This window comes from Pseudorasbora parva, chromosome 19 (assembly GCF_024679245.1).
Source record: "Pseudorasbora parva isolate DD20220531a chromosome 19, ASM2467924v1, whole genome shotgun sequence".
Taxonomy (NCBI): Eukaryota; Metazoa; Chordata; class Actinopteri; order Cypriniformes; family Gobionidae; genus Pseudorasbora; species Pseudorasbora parva.
Genome location: NC_090190.1, coordinates 27994452 through 28000691, shown reverse-complemented (window position 1 = coordinate 28000691; position 6240 = coordinate 27994452). Strand labels below are relative to the sequence as shown.

Here is a 6240-nt window from a genome sequence, read left to right as displayed (position 1 = left end):
ATTATATTGAAATAATTGTTTGCAACTGCACTGTTAGCCCAGATTTCATATTTAATTAAACAGTTTAATTGCAACACACTTAATTTTTTCAAGACTTAGAGCAATACTGTAAAAATGTCAGTAAATTCTACTACTTCAGTACACGTAGTTGAATGTGTGAATAACTTTAAGTGTAATGGATTACATTAAAAAAGTTTAGACTGACCACACCCACCTGGTTAGCTGTTGCGAAGTTTTAGACGACGCCATTTTAATGTGGCAGCTGCTGCATGTGGTTACGTAAAGTTGATGGTGAGTTGTTTAAATATAATTGTTTTAATCCAGTTTTTTGTTTTATCTTTTCGCTGAGAGGCTGTTTTGAGTAACGTTAAGACACTGTTTTAAGTAACATTTCTGTTTGAACACACGACAGGCGTATTCATGGCATTTGCTGTGAGTCTGTCTTTTCCCCATTCTTCTGATTCATTGTGTGAGTAATGAAAAACACATCTTTCTTTTAACAATTTAAGGAATTTCGCTGGCCAACTAGATTATCACTCCCGCGCAGTGAACACTAGTCACTTAAATTACGTTATCTGTATGGCGCTTTCCACGGCATTTTATGGTCCGTTTATTATTCCCTTTTATTGCCGAGGAGCTATTTTTGAGCACTGAAAAAAAATCGTTAAACAGGTTGTAGTATTTGCTAATCATTTTTACGCGCTTGGGCATGTTCCGACACGCATTTAACCCTTGCGAGTTCAACACGCACCGCGCAATGCCTAAACTCCCGTGATGAGAGATTCCGCAGCCCGTTTTCGTCTGTGCATTTTCTCCTATTTCACCGAGGGACTATTTGCAAGCGAAGAAAACATGCTTTATTAAATACCATGGGATTTTCAATATCATTTAGTTGCTTTTGCCACTGTCTTGCAGCAGTCTGTTTAATCCCTTGTGTTTCCAGTGGAGCTTGAAGTTCAACAGGACGACCAGTTTAATAAATCTGGTGAGTGAATTAAGCTTTAAAAGCCAAGCTTTATTTTGATAGTCATTGTATTAAATAAAAGTTGAATGAATGTTTAGATGCAAACACAAATGCTCTCTAACAATGCATGTGTTTATTGTGTTTCAGGTGGCAGGAAGACATGCACTGGAAGTGTAAGTATTCTTTTAACAATGTGAAAAAAGATCAGTTATTTAAACATTATAGACTGAAACATGGTAGTTATGCTAGAAATGAGCAGTATGAAGGATTTTTTTTAAAAGCTAGAATTAACTACACAAATAGTTAATGACAATGGGTATTTATGGCCATTTGGGGGTTTTCAGCACTGAGACAAACATCATGTTTCACTGACCATGCCTTAATATAGTTTGCCATGTTTTATATTTTAGGTTTATTACGAGTTCAGCCGAAATCTCAGAGAGAGCTTCTTTGATGCTCTTGACCAACTCTACAAATCTAATGGACATCTCAGGAAGAAGAAAGGCCTTGCTGGTCAGCTTTTGGCGGAGCTTTTACGTCAGACAAGGGTGGGTTTATTTGTCTACATCAGTCTACCTTTTCCTCCTGATTTTTGTCATCCCTTCTTTGTATTCTTTACTGTCTGTCCTCTTTTTTTACTTTCTTTCCCTGTCTTGTTGTTCTTACTTTTTGATGATCTCCCTTTACTCTCCTCTCTCCTTTTATGTTTGTCATCTCTTGTCCTGTTCTTTATTTCCCAAAACTCTTGAAAAAGTAATTAAAGTGGCATGTGTGTATTCCAACCAAACTGCTGTACAATATCTGCAATATCTTCCAGACCAACAGATGTTAGGTCCCTTTGCCTTCGTGGACTGCCTGTCATTTTGGGTGATGATCCTTCAACCTTCTTTAAGACCTGCTCCGTAAGTTGTAAAACGTTTGTTTGTAAATTTTGCAGTTACATTTTAATCCATTAAAGGGTTAGTTCACCCCAAAATGAAAATGATGTCATTAATTACTCACCCTCATGTCGTTCGACACCCGTAACACCTTCGTTCATCTTCGGACCACAAATGAAGATATTTTTTTAAAAGCTGATGGCTGAGAAAGGCTTCAGATAGGCCTCCGTTGGCATTCAGTACATTCACACTCACAAGAACCATAAAAGGCACTAAACACATTGTTACAAAGTCCATCTCACTACAGTGGCTGTTATAATATTTTTTTGCGTACAAAAACTTTATCCACCAAGTTATTGACGTGAACTCGACGCATGTGCGAAAATATGACGCAGATCCGCCGTTCGGATACATGACACCAGAAACGCGGAGGAGCGCCGCTATCTGTGAGTTCACGTCCGAGACCTACACGGAAGACAATAAATTGGAGGATAAAGTCGTTATTTCGAATTTTTTTTTTTTTTTTTGTGCACAAAAACTATTCTCATTGCTTCGTAAAATGATTGTACAGCCACTGTAGTGAGATGGACTTTGTATCGGCGTCCTTAGTGCCTTTATGGGTCTTGTGAGTGTAAATGTACTGACTGCCAATGAAGGCCTATCTGAAGCCTTTCTCAGAATCAGCTTTCAACAAAAATATCTTCACTTGTGTTACGGGTGTCGAATGACATGAGGGTGAGTAATTAATGACAAATTTCATTTTTGGGTGAACTAACCCTTTAACGAAGATTTGTCTGCTACTAACTTCTTTTTCACTGGAGTCCCATGAATTACTTTAATGATTAAAGTAATTAATGACCTTTTAAATTAAATTCATTTTTGGGTAAACCAACTTGTATGTATAAAAAAACTTGCCCAATATATTTTGATTTTAAAGGACAGTGCTATCATAATTTATACATGGCCAGGTTGCAAAACTGCCATAATGTGGCATGACATCAAAGGAGAACATTTGTCCTGTTTAGTGCATGACTTTATGACTGGTATTGATTGCTTTTTTGCATTTCTGTGGAGATTACACATGCTTGATTTTATAGTTGGAAATAGGTTTTAGTCGTCAACACATTATATAACTGCAATTATCTTGTTTCTTTCTTTGTTAGGATGTTACTGATGAGGACTCGTACCACCAAATTACCGTAGGAATCCTATGTGTTGATGCAGAAAGTCCCAAGGGTTAACCCTTCCCAAGTGTGCATCATCTTGGAAGGGAATTCGGTTATGAAACCAGACAACCTGCCTCAGTCCTTCTGTCTTCTTTTTGGACTCATTTATGGCCTTCACTTGGACTATCCAAAGTGTATGAAAAACACTTTCCATTTCATCCAGCAGGTATTTCTTAACCTTGGAAAGGTGGACCTGGCACCGAAAATTCAATCCTTGAAAAATCAGCTTGCAGTTAGTGTAAAATGGTGTCCTACACAATATATATATATATATTTTTTTTTTGTGTTCTGTGAAAAAAATAATTCAATTTTTTTTTTTTTTTTACAATAAGAATTGTTTTTTGTAGAATTAAAGCAGCTTAACATGACAATCAAAATTATTGATATACTGCATGCCACAGCACTTACAGAACTGGACAAATGTCAAACAAAGCTGCACAATGTCAATTTTCTGAACTGAGGTGTGAAAGAAAAACAGGTTGATTTTATATTTGTACAGTATGCTCATTTGCTTAAAGTATTAGTTCACCCCAAAATGTAAATTTCCTGATAATTTACTCCCAATGCCATCCAAGATGTTCATGTCTTTCTTTCTTAAATGGAAAACAAACGTTTTTTTGAGGAAAACATTTTAGGCGTTTTCTGCCAACAGTGGACTTCAATTGCAACCAATAGTTGAACGTCCACATCAATGCAGTTCCAAAGGGCTCTAAAGTGCTTAAAATGGTACCGTGCGATCCCAGCTGAGGAATAGGGTCTTATCTAGCGGAACGATTTCTCATTTTCTAAAAAATAAAATAAATCTATATACTTTTGAACCACAATTGATCGTCTTATGCTGGTCTACGATGTTTCAGGCATGACATAATCAGGTTGAAAAGGTCACACCAAACTTGAGCGGAAGTACCGCCCCATTGTTTACAAAGTGTGGAGGGATCATTTAAATTGTATTGTATTTTGACTCACATATTTATTATTGTTTTACCGTTTTTGTTAAAAGCGTTTCTATTAGTCTTAGAGCATTAACAATGGAGTGGTACTTCTGACCACTTTCGGTGTGACCTTTCAACGTGATTACGTCATGCCTGGCTCATCACAGACTAGCACAAGATGATCAATTGTGGTTAAAAAGTATATCGATTTTTATTATAGAAAATTACCAATAATTTAGCTAGATAAGACCCTATTCCACAGCTGGGATCGCACCATACCATTCGAAGCACTTCAGAGCCCTTTGAAACTGCAGTGATATAGACGTTCAACTACTGGTTGAAAATATCCACACAAAAAAATAATATTTTTTTTATTTATTTATTTTCCTCTGAAGAAAGAAAGACATGAACATATTGGATGGCATTAGGGTGAGTAAATTATCAGGAAATTTTAATTTTGGGGTGAATTAATTCTTTATGTGCAAATGTTAAAACAAGCTTTCATGTTCTCAGGGGTATTGCACAAAACTACTTGTTAGATGCACTCTCTTTATGAGAGTGAAAAGTTGGAACCTCTAAAACTTGAGGGCAAAATTGTTTTAAACTTATTTTAAAGTCTTCACTGTATTTTTGCAGTTTGAAATAAAAAAAAAAGAGAGAAATATTTTGTTGTCTGATTGCTTTTGTATATAATGTAATGCAATTAAAAAGATGAGTAGAGTAATTAAACAGGTATTAGGCTACTTAAAATTAAAGTATTTAGTCTATTCAACTTGAAATAATTATTAGAACAGCTAATATCATTAAGTACATTTAACTCAAGTTTATCAAGTAAACATTACTTAAATTTTTTAGGGCAACCAGTTTCCTCAATTTTTTTAAGTAAACTCAACTTATCCGGGTTTAGAGTGTGGACAGTAAAATGGAAATAAAGCTTAGGAGCTGTAGGAGAATCCTACAGAATTTTCTTGAAATTAATTTTCATGTTCTAGATTAGCCTAATACATATTACACTTCTAAAAGATGTATTTTTAGTTTTGTCTTATGTTGAAATCTCACGAGAAACCTCCCATTTGGGTTAAGCACCAAGAGTGTATGAGATGGTGGAGAACCCAGTTGCAGAAATCAGAGCATGTCTTTTAATTAGTCCAGCAAGTATTTCCAAAACTATTCAGAAAGTGACTCCAAACTGAAACTCCTAAACTTTCCAAAGAGTCAATACAAAAATGATAAATTCCAAACAAAATATCCAAATTGTTCCAAGAAGTCAATACAAAAATCCAAAAGAGAGTAGAGAAACATCAAAAGGTAAATGAGTGTTTCCCAAAATTGTAAATCAAAAATATCCACACACAAAAAAAAAAAACATACTGGAGAGCTTGGTCTCAACATAAACACTGTGCAAAGAACAGAGCAACTTTACACTCACACGAATCGAGGCACAGGTGAGAACAATAACACAATGCTGAAAATAAGAAATGAAACACAATTAGGGACTATAGTGGCCTAGTCCATAAACCTTACAAGGATTAGCTCTTAATTGATATACTGTAAATTCCAAAAGGAATCTTCTACACATCCCTTTAGGAATTCTAGGTGGAATGTTCAAGACATAGCCAATAAGTTTATACTTGTTTTTTTTAAAACTTATATAATGTAAGTCATGGAGTACGTCTCATTTTATTATGAATTAAAAGAAAATTGTGTTGTGCATCCTTGCTTTCTTTTCTTGCTTTCGATCTCCATGCCCCTTACAATGTAAGCAAAGAAAATGAGGATGGAGGAATCGAAGGAGCTTATTTGTTGTAATATTCTCGATCCATTCAAGCATCACATTACAGCGTCATCAGCTGCGCTCAAGAGATCTGCCTTGTTAAAGTTGGGTTATTTTAGAAATCCATAATAAATATTAACAAATCCCTGTTTAAATATTTGAGATGTAAGGTTTGTTCAAACTGAAAAGGTAACCCATAAATTTAAGTTATTGTGACAGATGTGAAAGGAGAGGAGAATTTATATGTGCAACTGCATCTTAGCTCCTCTGGAAGATTTCTAACTCCTTGTTCCTCGGCTCCTTGCTGTGCAATTAGATAAATTGAGATGTTCTTCAAGGGTCACAGGCTGGAGGACATAGCAACAAGGAAACAAGGAAGCATCCATTTCAGTACTGACAAGGTTTTCCCTCTGAATTAATTTCAGGTGCAGCTTCAGGTTCAGTCACCTGTCAACTTATTGAAGTC

At 35.6% G+C, this 6240-nt stretch overlaps 1 long non-coding RNA gene across 2 annotated transcripts; it reads left to right on the top strand.

Moving 5' to 3' along the window:
- Nucleotides 1-232: 232 nt before the first annotated feature.
- LOC137048286 (uncharacterized) lies at nucleotides 233-4169 on the top strand. 2 transcript variants are annotated; one of them, XR_010899359.1, is made up of 6 exons: nucleotides 233-291; nucleotides 916-985; nucleotides 1112-1137; nucleotides 1375-1512; nucleotides 1782-1866; nucleotides 3006-4169. It is a non-coding gene; the product is annotated as an uncharacterized lncRNA (long non-coding RNA). The 2 variants fall into 2 exon arrangements; XR_010899358.1 differs by lacking the exon at nucleotides 233-291 and having other exon boundaries at nucleotides 478-985.
- The last annotated feature ends 2071 nt before the right edge of the window (nucleotides 4170-6240 follow it).